General features: G+C 44.6%; 1 protein-coding gene across 3 annotated transcripts in view; it reads left to right on the top strand.

Moving 5' to 3' along the window:
• atrn (attractin) overlaps nucleotides 1–12,750 on the top strand; it is a 103,747-nt gene that overhangs the window by 57,505 nt on the left and 33,492 nt on the right. The window lies entirely within an intron of this gene.

The following is a 12,750-nucleotide window of genomic DNA, read 5'->3' as shown; positions in this document are numbered from 1 at the left end:
ATGCAACTGTCCCCGTATGAGGTCATGAATAAACTAACACCGACCTGCAGAGGAAGGACAGAAACAGAAGTTCAAAATCAAACGGGTCTGGTCAGTTTGTGTACGTTTACCAGGCAGAGAACCTCATGAACCTCACCGCAACACAACAGGACAGACGCACAACTTCTTTATACTGTTCACAGGCATTATCTGCTTCTTGAGGCAGCAGACAGACCATAACAGAACACTTAGAGAAGCTAATTTACTGTGTAGACTGTAGATAGTTTGAGCCGCTGTGGCCTTAACTCACATGGTTGCTAATAAAATGTTGTTTATTTATACATGCAGCAGATGCCACGTATAAGGCGACTTGACACGATTCGGCCTCCTCTCTGCGTTTATCTTTAACTAAGGGAAGCATCACTTTGGGTAGCTGCTAAACGCTCCACTGTGTCCACCAGCTGGTCATTAACGCAGGCAGAATGGCTTCATCAGAGCTCACGGCTGCAGCTTAGAACCAAAGCACGGAGCGCAAATCTGACAAAATCTGATTCTGTTGACGTAAAAAATGATTTAATGCATCTGCAGAAACTGCTGACTAACTCTGACACCAGCGTTTTCCTTGAAATTGTCAGAATCACACTCCGATTCTCAAATTGATGATGGCATGGAGACACAAGTTATCCGCGCATCATTTTGCACATGTTTTTATCAGTGACATATCTGATGCATCCGGGCGAATCAGCTTTGGAGCTCGACCAGCTTTCAAAAATAAATTTCTCAGCAGTCCGTTGGCAGAGCAACGTGCTGCCTGGTAACGGCGGAGACGCTGCTTCTGCTGCCAGATCTGACACTCGCGCGGATTAGTCGGCCTGTGATGAACCTGTGATGACTCCTTCAGGAAAAAATGTGGTTGTCCTTTGCATGCTTGGCTTCATCTGTGTGTGTTCTCTCCTGAGCATCCTGTATGTTTGATTGTATTTTTTACCCAGAGGATTGTGGGGCTCTGTCATGTTTGTGTGTTTTCTGCATTGCCCTGAAAAAAAATAGCCAGCTATTCCAAGTCATGCTGCTACTATTGATCCAGCAGATCTACAGAGATTTGATAGGCCTGATGTGAAGGCTTCTCTTTTATTGTTTGGTGACCAGCCGTTTTGCAGATGCAGTGGTGTTCAATAACGGTGTGTTTCGGCATCGACTGAATGAATCACCGTCCTCTCTGAGGTTTATATTGGATGGGAGTGAGCATTAAAAGCAGTAGGACTACAGCTCCTCTTGTACAGCTCTCCCCCTTTGCATACAAATGCCAACCCTGCAGTAACGGGCTCATGATGCTGGTATGTTTATACACATGCGTCAGCGTTCGGAGCATGAGACCTGCCGTGTGCCGGAAACGGGCGTCCCAGGGATCCGCAAATAGAGCAACTGTCTCTTTTCTTTCTCAGCTGCATTCTCCCTCTCTTTTTAATCACGTTACCCACCTTCCTTCTTTTTCAGCTCCCACTCACCTCCTTTCCTTCTCTGTCCCTCCTCCTCTCATCATTTTTACATTTCCCTTTGTTCCCTCTCCTTCCATCTCTTCCCCCATCCCCTGATTTTCCTCTCCCCTTTCCCTCCCCTCGCGTTCTCCTCCTATCATTCCTCTTTCATCTCAGCCTCTCCATCTCCCCCTTCTGTTGTCTTCCTCCTCTCCCTCCTCTCTTTTTGTCCCTTGTTCCTCCCTTCTGTCTGTCTCCCCCGTCCCTTCCCTTCCTCCCAGCCTCCCACCACTGCCTCTGACTTGCTCTAAATCCCACAGCTCAGTCTTTTTTTTTTGATCTGTTCTGCCTGCCACTGATTCAGCACAGATGAGCAGAGACCTAAAGTTTGTGAGCTCGCAGCCTCGTCCTTGTTTGCTTCTGCTTCTTTGGGCGCTGCATTGTTTGTGTTGCGGGGGAGGAGAGAGATGCTAATTAACGGGAAAATTGTTTGCTCTTCTCCGCTCCGACTTCTTCTGTCTTAATCTGGCTCTTTCTTGCCCTCGGCCTCCCTCTCTCTCCCAGTGCCATGTTCCCCATGGGGACAGATAAAGGTGGTGCCATCCCGTTATCTTCTGCAGCACCAGGACCCCCGCATGAATTCTCCAGCCACAAAAGCAATACATTAAACATCAGCCTTAACAGCAAACAGATGCATTCACATTTTCGCACCCAGCCTCTCACCTTCGACTCGTTATGTTGAATCATGACTTTTAAAAGTGAATTAACACCCGGCCCCCCCCATACGCTCCTGTTCATATCAAAACATCTCAGGCAATAGGACGGTTTGACAGGATGATGTCTCTCGCTGAGAAGTTTTTCTATCAGGCTCTGGAGATTGTGATATTTCCAAAACATTTTTTAGGAAATGCTTCGGAAATGTATTCTTGACCTTTTTTTCCTCAAGCTGTCATGTTTTTAATCTTAAACTTGGCTGCTGCTGAAGCAAGCATCCTTTGAAGTAAAAGTGACCTGAATGACAAATTTCTTGGCCACAGAAGTCTGAACTGCTGGATGGAGGAGTCAGAAAAGTTATCACAAAATTTAACTTTTTTTGTGTGTGTGTGAGAATGCTTGGACAAATTTCATGGAACAGTTATGGCTGTTTTGGATTTCTGACTGTAGGCATAATAAGTTTCTTCATAAAGAGGAGGGAAAAAAAGCTTGTTTATGATTTTGAACAGTTGATCTTATTTATGAAGCCAGCGTTGGGCAGTGGGTGCCGATGAAAGTGGGAATTAACCTACAGAGGTTACATCTGTGCATGTCTTGGAGAATTAATTGCACTTGAATATGAGATAAACCAAATTGCATAAGAACACTTTAATGTCCTCTGCAGCCAAGTGCAGATATTTCAGTGGAGCAGTGAGTTTACAGCAGCGTGGGTAAAAGCAGACAGAATGTTTCTGATGTAACTACTGTAAGCTTCCAGAGTAGGAACAAAGTTAGGAAACGTCTAACAAGCTGTCAGTTCCTCTGACCTGGACGGCTCCTGGTTCTCTTTTCTGGGACCTGTGTTTTTTGTTTGTTTGTTTGCTTTTGGGTTTTTGGTTTTTATTGTTGATGGATGCATCAAAGTAACAGAAGGAAAACAGTTTCTGTTATGTTCTAGATCACTGACTGCATGCCGACCCTTCTTTAGAAACACTTGATTTAACCCTCTACCAGTCAGCGCGGCTCTGAATTGGATGTCCCAGGAAAGTCCGCACCAGCTGACGACAACTTGTACTTTTGGGCAAACGTTTCCATCCAACCTGAGTGCTTTACTGTATATTTGTGGTACAAGCAGCTCCAGTGGGACATAAATCCTTGATGCTGAGAGTGTCACTGCAGTCAGAGACACAGTCTGCCCCCTCAGACTCTCAAGGTTCTTATTTTATTTCGTCTGTTTTCATTTTTATCTTAGAGACCATACAAACACTCTTTCTATGCAAACATGCATTTTCACTAGATATTAACATGAGATGAGAAGGCCCTTATCAGTCTGTCCGTGCAGAATAATGATTATGAAATTGTGATTTACTTTTTTTTTTAATATTTATTTATGAGGTTTTGCTGCATTCGCTGATTTCACTTTGAATACAGCTTTAATGCAAAAAGAACCATTTTGGTGCAGGCGAGCATATATACGTGTTTTGTTTTGTTTTTTTTTTTTGGTCAATAAATAAAGACCAAAACAAAGATCTATCACGTGAACTGGCTCTGCTGTCTTTCTTTGAGATCAAATGTCAAGTAGTCCCCAACAAAAATGTTCTATTTAGTCCATTTTGAATAACATTTACAAACCTGTTTGAGTTACCCAAAAAAAAGAAGTTCTACCTGAGGACAGATTCTTGGAGGTTTATATCTGGAGTAGAACTAATAGGTATGGGCTGAGTGTCGCAGGCAGGATAAGGACGTATTAAAAGATGGACTCAAACATTCTTGGTTTTGGTCTTTTCATGGGATTTGTTGGCTGTAAATCAGCGGCAGCTTCATCTGGGACAAACAGAACCCCCCCCACAGACCTACACACTGCTCATGTGAATCAGCTCCCTCTGAAAAATGTCATCCTCTCTGAGATGAAATATTAAAATCTCAAAGCTATTAAAAAATCCTAATTCTGCCCTCCCACTGCAGCACTTTATCAGAAGGCGGTGTTGCCTCGCTGGCTGTTTAAACAGAGGGATGGTGCGGGCACCAGCAGGCTCTCAGGGTGGGGTCACCCTGCCTCCATAAAGACGCCTCACACTGAGACAAGTTTGTCTCAAAGATACATCAGCATGGAGATGACGCTTCACTCTTAGCTGTCATCTGAAACTCCAGTCTTCATGCGTAGTTGTTTGTTTTCCTGATGTTGTTGGCATTTTGGCACCTTTCATCACGATCCAGCTGACAGCGGTCCCTAATCGCCATCAGGTCCCGAGCAGCGGCGCCACTGCCTGGCCGCCATCAGCATGCAGCAGCAGGAAGCGAGCGGCGGTGTTATTCCCCTCGCTGACCTCGGCCTGAACCGTTTACCTCGTTAGAGCAGAGAGGTGTTCAGTGCCGCCACTCCTGGGTCGCTTGAGTCGACATCCGAGCCATGTTCACCCCCCCGGCCTCCCTAACCAGGCCTTTAACCTCGTGTGTTTAAGATGCAGCAGTAGCTCCAGCGTTCCTCCGCTCTCTTTTAATGCTTCTGCTGCTAAACTTTATTTTCGAGGGGAAATATTTTGAGCTCAGTATTTGGATATGTATTAGATGAATAGATGACAAAGGTTCAAAACAATATAACACATTTTCATATTAACGCTGTCAGTGCAGAAAATGGAAATCTTATTTGGATGGTAAATGGACTTCTGTTTCTCTTTTATAGTCTGATGGATTTTAACCAGCCACAGTGGCTTTATTATTTCGGTTCAAACGGACACTGCGTAAAAGCCCAGAGACAGGACAAGACCTCCACCAAACCTGCTGCCTTTGTATCAGCTTATGCTCTTTGCTATTGAGGAATGACACCAACTGTCTGGACTTTTTTCAGCACCAAACTAAATGAATGCCTGGTCAGCCTCAAACTTCGGTGCACGGAGCACACCTGCATTTTGGGGCTCTGAGGACAAACAAGTGCAGACTCATTCATATTTTGGCAGCTGGAAGTAATTCTGCTGTTGTGACACACGTGCACGCTCTCAGAAACACTCTTTGTTCAAGCACAGGAGGCAGCTGGCCGCTCAGCGGAGCTGTGTGCCCTCGGAGCTGTGTGATTGCCCTTCCCATAAACACTCACGCTGCGTCTTCCTCTCCGCTGCATCCTTAAAGCTTCACACTGCAGCCTGACTGAGAGCAGAGAGTTGGGGGGTCAGCTCAATACAATCAATTCCAAATGCCAATTTAAGCAGCAACCCATTTACTGACGACAGATCATTCTCAATTATCTCCCCCGCGGCATTCGGTGTCAGTGGGTTCGTTATCGAGCACAGAGCTTTTCGGCGTTTAAATTGGGGGAGAAATCCATCACTGCGGCCGTTTAAACAGAAAGTGACACCGACCCCAACTGTGATACGGGCCGCAGAGCGCACCAGCGCACCGTGCCCTGTAACACAAGTTTGTTTGTGCACAAACGCCGGCCTGCATGAGCGTCACAGGCAGCCGTGACAGGACGGGTGATTGACAGCAGGACACAGTGTAGAGGACGAACATAAACCGAACATAAACTACAGCTGTGACTTCAGCCATTCATCCAACTGTCAGCTCCAAACTTTGGAGAGCCTGCATCCAAACAAACTTTCTATATATAACGTGAACTGATGAATTATTGAATTGTCCTTCTTTGCTGGCCCTATTTCATACCTTTCAACCAGGATGGAGACAAAAGATGTTTGTTTCATGAATTCGATTCCATTCTGCGTCTCCGACGACCGCGGTCATTTGACTCAAAATCAATGAATCTGTTATTTTAATGCTCATCTGAGGCCAGTTTGTGTAATAATGTGGCCACATGAAGCTATTTGAACATCAGATTGATCCCTTTTTTCTCAGTTCTCTACAAGTAAACTCAAAATTGTGGTGCAAGGTTCTATAATCACGTAATAACATAAGTCTAGACATCGGGGCTTTTAAGTATTTCAGTTATTTATCAAACAGACAATGTAAATCTGCCTTTTCTCATTTGCCTTGAAATTCTCCCAAACAAATCTCTGAGATTCAGACTCTTTAAGGACAAACAGCTGAAGCTGGGTTGGATATGAACTTGCTGTGGAGAAAAAGAGTCCAGTCCTCCAGTTTAACTCACCCAGTGCTGGCCTTCCAGGTGGAGGGGTCCTGTATGTACTGGGTGGGAAGAACTGTTGTCCCATTTTGAATCTTGTTAAGATGAGTGTGGAAATAAATGGGGGTGGATACATACACCTCTAACGAGCAAAGACATGCTCATGTGAACAATCCAATCAAGTCTGAATGATCTGATTTTCCGTCTTCATTTTGAAGTTGCAGCTGGTTGTTAGTTGGCTCTTTGTGTTTGCTCGTTCCTCTTTTTAACACACAATGCAGTCCTGCACACACTCAGTGTGATGTTTGCCCTTAACCTGCTCCCTGCTGTGTTGACTGGCAGCAGGCTCTCTCTCTCTCTCTCTCTCCACCCCCCCCACCTGAGAAAGGGGGAGAGCGGCACACAGATACTCCTGTCCTAAGGGGGCTCCCTGGGCACTCAGCAGGGGCTGCCGCCGGCGCTGTGCAAGAATCTCCTCTCTGAGCTTCTCAGTTCACCGTCTCTTTCTCTGCATGAATCTCTTCACACTCTCTGTCTTTATCTGAACCTTTGCTGCCGCATCACCACCTGTCCGTTTACCTCCCTCCCTCCCTCCTCTTGCTCTTTTCTGTCTTTCTTCCAGCCTTCTCTTTATCTTCCTCCCCTGCCTGCCTTCTTTCACACTGCCCTTTTTTTTCTTCTCACCCCTGCTCTGCTTTCTTTAAGACCCTCTTTGTATATGACCTCATTGTCAGGTCATCGGTGAGGAGCTGGAGAGAGATACGAGTGGAAGATGGAGTAGATAGAGAAAGTGCAAGAAGTACCTTACAGCGAAACTTCTTCCTGATAGGTCCGTGAGGGGCTGAAAGCCACTCTGCGTCCAGTTAATAATAAATGAGTTGGATCAGTCAGTTTGACTGGGAGCGTGCACTCTATGCTCCTCCCCCTCACCTGTGAAGAGCGGGGAGGAGAGACAGGAACGTGAACGTGAACATAACACACTGCAGGCTGCCTCGTGTCCGCTCCCTCCCTCCACGCCGGTTCATGTGCTCTGAGGCGCCCGCTGCTCTTTACGTTGAAATAAGTTTCAACAGGTTAGTACAAGCAAGCAAACAGTTTGTGGTGAGAAAAAAAGAGAAAGTACAATGGAGTTGGACTTCTTGCACAGAAGGTCCCACTTGCAGGATTTTCTGAAATATAATATGGCTTGTGGTAAATCCCTTATTTCTCCACTTCATTGTTTTTTGTCAGCTCTTTACCTGTGCAGAATGAAAGGAGTAAAGCCTCAGCTTTCTGAGGTTGTAAGAGGGAATCTGATCCTTTATTCACCAAACCATTTCTAAATCCTCACATTCCCACGGCCGTTTTTGTCCCCTTTTTTCTCAGCGTTGCTTTTGTTTTTTTTACCCCAGAGAAACTGCTTATTTCCTTAGATTACATCACAGGTGAGAAGTATTCTGCCAGCCTTTAACGTCCTCGTCCTCAGCCTTCCTCCAGGTACGGATCAGCAAGCTAGCTGCAGCTGCAAGGGCCAGATTGGCCTCGAATGGTAATGATTAATGGTTATTTTGTTGAACTTTTCCATTTCCTGAAATGGAAGAGCTGCAGTTTTAATTAGGTGCCGGTTGTCGTCACAAGTTCTGTGAGGTGAAACGATAACTGTCCGTGGCAAATTTAATTACCTGTAACTAATTAAGATCTATGAACTGGCATTAGGATGTTAGTCAACAAGGCTGGGCATGGGCAAAAAATGTTCGAGCTCATCTAAGCAGGATGTGCAGTACCGTTACACCATTTTGCTGCTAAGAACATACCGAATTCGATTTTGCTGTTTGTTTCCCTCACCAAACACGAGGGACTCTAGTCGTTTTTCCAGAACAAGTCGGCAAACAAAACAAAAGCTGCAGAGATGAAACCGAAATTTGTATTCTGCGACGTATTCGGCTCCTGCTTCTGTTTCGGGTGGGCTCATCTTTGTGGAAGTATCGCACCATCCATGGTGTCGAGGGATTTACTGACCACAAGTGCCGGACAGTACCGGACCTTAGTGTGAGGTTCAGGAGACAAACTCATCAGCCAAAGTGAAAAGGAAACGGCGTTCGACTGGTGAGCGCATTTAATTTCCCACCCCGGAGTAAGAGCCGGGGGCAGGAGGGCAGCCGGATTAGCATTCAGCTGGCCGTGGACCAGAGAGCCGGTCTGTTGGTGTCTGCCCTGTGGCTGATGTTTTGCTGTCAGGTTAGCCAATGACACGTCAGAGCTCACCTCTCTGGCCACAGTGCGCTCTGCCACCGAAACAGTCGGTGAAGACTGCCACCTTTCCCGTCCCGTCCCTGTGACGTTGGTGTGAGCAGCTCCATCACAAAGGTGTGTTTCAAATAGCATTTCAATGTGAACGTTCTGCCCACAAGTGGAAGACAATCACCGCGTCCATTTTCTTTAGTTTGTCATCAGGTACAAATGTACTCCTCATCCCACCTTACCGCTTTGTTCGTCTCAGGTGATGATAGCACAAACACTGATTGTCTGAATGGCATCTGTTTAAAGACGCTATCTACATTTATTATATTCTGTCTGTAAAATAAATATTTACTGATTGTATTGTAAAAGAAACAAAAATTACAAAAACACGTTTTGAGTGTTACTTGTCCTTTTGAGAACAAATTAGCTGACAACCATATAAGCAGGTCAAAGACACGCAATTTGATTCCCAAATGATCGAACGATCATTATCAGATTCCGACCGTCGTGATTTTAATTCCTTTTGGCTCATTAGTAAAATTAATTCCTGCACTGAGGTTTCCGGCCTGATTGGGGGAGAAAATAAAAAACTGCGATGTCTTTTAAAGGTTCCCAGCTGAGTTCTTAGCCACCAGGGGGCTCTGTAAATCAAACCTTCAATGAGCAGAGCTGCTTGTGGCATTTCTGCCGACTGCAGAGTTGAAGAGGTGGCGGCAGCAGTAAAGTGAGAGGGAGCCGACTGCCAGCTAAAGTAAACAATGCAGGTTTGAAAACTTTCAGCTATTCTTTGCAGGAGTTTTGTGAAGAAGAAACTGCACTTGGTTTGTCTCTTTGTTTGGCCTTGAGGATACATATAACATCTGGTGAGAAACAGTGAATAAAGACAAAACTGTACTTGTTTACAGTAAAACTTCCACAGGGAACCATAAATATGTAAAAAACTTTGGAGGAAATGGGACTTTGTTTTTTCAGGTTATGAGGATGATCATTTCTGTTAAATGGGAAGTTATTTGTCACTTTACAGTCTTTACCCTTTAAACACTGCATTTTCTTTCTATCCTACTTGTGACCCTTTTGTCAGATCGTTCTTCAGCTTTGACGCTGTTGCGTCTCCCACTGCAGAGGACATGTGGTGCTCTACAGTCACTGATCAGGCCCAGAGCTTAAATCTGCTGTGTCATAAACAAAGAGTTTTTGGAAAACACCTCGGAGCAGCTTTATTCAGTAGCTCTGTACTTTACAGCTACAGAGTCAGCGAGAGTCACAGTTTACTGTTGCAAAAGATTTTTAAACAGATTTCATTGTTTTCCAACATTTCAGTCCTCAGAGCTGCACCAAGCAAAGAAGAAAGTTGTTGAACAAAACACTGAGTAACTCAGAGAAGCTGCACAGTGAAGGGTCTGAATCTTCCTGTTTTCTACGGAGCACTCAGTGCAGCTTGATGATGATGAATTCAGATGATTACAGAAGACTGCGAGTGAAAACTTCCTCACATTAGAAGCTGTTGTGAACATTTTGGTTTTTTGCTCCGCTCCCGTTCCAGAGGTGGGAAATACCAGAAAGTCTTGTTTTAGTTATTTTAATGGTGATGGATCTATTAGCAGTGAGTGTCTGGTGTTGTTCCCCTCGAGCCTGCATGAAGCCGCATTAATCTCTACAGTAAAGTTTTTTGGCAATAGACAGTCAAGGTCCCATGGAAAAATATTGTCTTCACCTGTTGTGGATCGTATCGACATGTGCGGTAAAGTGCTGAATGAAAAAGAGGGAGATCGATGAAAAATAAAAACGTAGGTGTTCGCTGTGATTAACCTTATTGGCTGTGCTGCCGTCTCTCTGGAGCTGGTGAGGAGGGCCGTCTCCCTGGATCGTTTGACACCGCCTCACTTGTGAAACGTATCCGTTGTATGAAAGTCCCAGGATGCCGGAGCGCTGGTTTCTGTGGCAGCGGTGCGAATCGGAACAGGTGGTCGTGGCTGCTGGATGCTCCTGTGTGTTCCCCGAGAGGCCGGGTGTGGAGGAGCTGAAGCCTGAGATCGAATGAGACGCACAACTCTGTCTCTTTGCATTTGCGTCGTCTTCTCTGTCTGTGTCCATCTTTGTCCACCGATCGGAGTTTAACTCTTTATCTTCCTGTCTTTCACCATTACTGCCCAATTCCCCCCGTCTCTTTAACTTTCCTTCTCCTCCTTCTGCCTTCCTTTGTCTCACACACTGTCTCCTTCCCTTCCAGCCGAGCAGGATGGGAGGCCTTTGATGCGAGGCTGATATCTTTTCATGTGGGTCATTCATCAGCACTGTTTCGCTCTTTAAGCAGCGAGCAGGAAGCCGGATCAATAAGACGGCAGAACGGATGGATCTCTTAAGAGTCCTCTTAGGCCTGGAGAGATAAGGGAATATTTTTGAATGGATGGTACTTTAAAAAGTCACACAGGGTGGGCAGGGAGGGGGTGGGAGCCATGAATACAGATCTGAATGCATCACAGCCAGTATTAAAATGGACAAAGACATTTAGATTGGAAAGGTGGTAAAACTTTATGGAAAAATCCATGAGGCCGAGGTCTCGCTGGAATTATATTTCAACTTGGAGTTTCTAATTAAATCCACTTCCAAACTCTGTTACTGTGATTCTGAATCAAGAAGAAAATTAAACAAAACTACTTAAAAAAACTCAGTCAACAGATTCCCCCTTCGCTCCGTTTGAATCTGAACAGGAAGCGGAGTTAACTGTGTCCATGCAGTTTAATCCAAAGCATCCAAAACATAACGAGCCATTAAACATCAAATAGTATCTGAAAATATCTGCTGCAGTAAAAATCAAAAACAGGACCTTTGAAGCATCGCTGTCAGTATTAAACCCTCATTTATCTATATTTGCCAAAGAAGAAACTAAAAGCTTCAGATTGGAATTCTTTGTGTTTTCGTGCTTCAATAAGCAGAATTGATGCGTTCACCTCATTTTTCTTGAGCTTCATGTAGCTGAGGGTCAGAGAAACCCGATTTCTGCTGGAGGACACTGTTTTTGATCAAGCATTCACACAAAACTGGTTTCATAGAACACAAGCAGAGAACGCAGCGCTGAGACAGTCTGGGGTTAACCGTGGAGTCCGTTTTCTACTTGGCAGGAAAACGCTGTATTTTGCGTGATGTTTTGAACGACGTCACTGTGTGTCTTTCCAAAACGAGCACAAATAAAGAGATATTAGGAAGTCATTTATAGAAGCAGCTACTTCAATTCAGTAGCTTTCAGATCTGTTTCTCTTTATTTCTGTTATCGTGGAAACAGCCACGTCAGCAGTTTGACAGAAATGTTCACATAAGTCACATTCATCAAACGTCACATACAAACCAGTGAATGTAATTAAGTGAAACGGTTTTCTTCTGTAGCATTCAGACTGCATGGGGCTGGAAATATAAAGATGGGATGGTAATTATATGAACAGTAAAGGAGCTTGTAAACATTTTAAGTGCTGCAGCTGAGATGAATTTAAAAACAACTGCATTCAGGCTCCAAGTTTTTATGAGGGGAATATTGATGCATTTTCTGGTTGAACTTTTTTTCATTAATATAATGTGTCTTGTTAATCTGCTGTAACGTCACGCCCATTAAACTGTAAATCCTCAGCTCATTGAAACACATTTTGTCGTTAATGTGGTCTTCACCGTTTCGCCGGTATTCTGACGTCACGAGTGTTTGTGTTCACATTCTGTATATCACAAAGCTTGATGTGCAAATTTCTATTTTCGTAGTTGATGGTTTTCCTGGAGGAGGCATTGAGCTGATGTGTGGATCTCATACTTCGCTCTTCAGCAGCCACTTGGCAACGCTGACGTGAGCTGAAATGTAGGACGTCTTAGCCAGACAGCCGCAGGAACGGTGACAGGAAATCACCAAAAGGCGTGACAGTTGGGGAATGAAGTTCAGATGGCAAGAGATGTTGTCTCCGATGTATTTGTGCACGCACGCACACACACTCCGTCTTTGTTTTTGTGGTTTTCTACCCTGTCGTCTTCACAGCTTCCTAAGTGCAAGTGTTATAGCAGCTAGGGGACACAGAGTAAGCCAGGAAGCACACACACTCACACAGAAACACATCCACACACACAGCAATTCTTACAACCTCTTCAAGACATGTCAACCTTCCCTTCACCACCTCAAGGTGATTTTGTGCAGCGTGCAAAGAGTTTGATTCCATATATATTTTATTTACATAAACGTGGAAAATGTTTGTAAATGGAGCAGAAAAATAAACATGTGTGTTCAAGCAGAAGTAAAAAAAAAAAAAAAAAAAAACCTACAGTGCTGCA

The sequence above is a fragment of the Echeneis naucrates genome, chromosome 22 (genome assembly GCF_900963305.1).
Source record: "Echeneis naucrates chromosome 22, fEcheNa1.1, whole genome shotgun sequence".
NCBI lineage: Eukaryota > Metazoa > Chordata > Actinopteri > Carangiformes > Echeneidae > Echeneis > Echeneis naucrates.
Note: the sequence above shows the minus strand (reverse complement) of the source record. Positions and strands in the feature narration are given on the sequence as shown.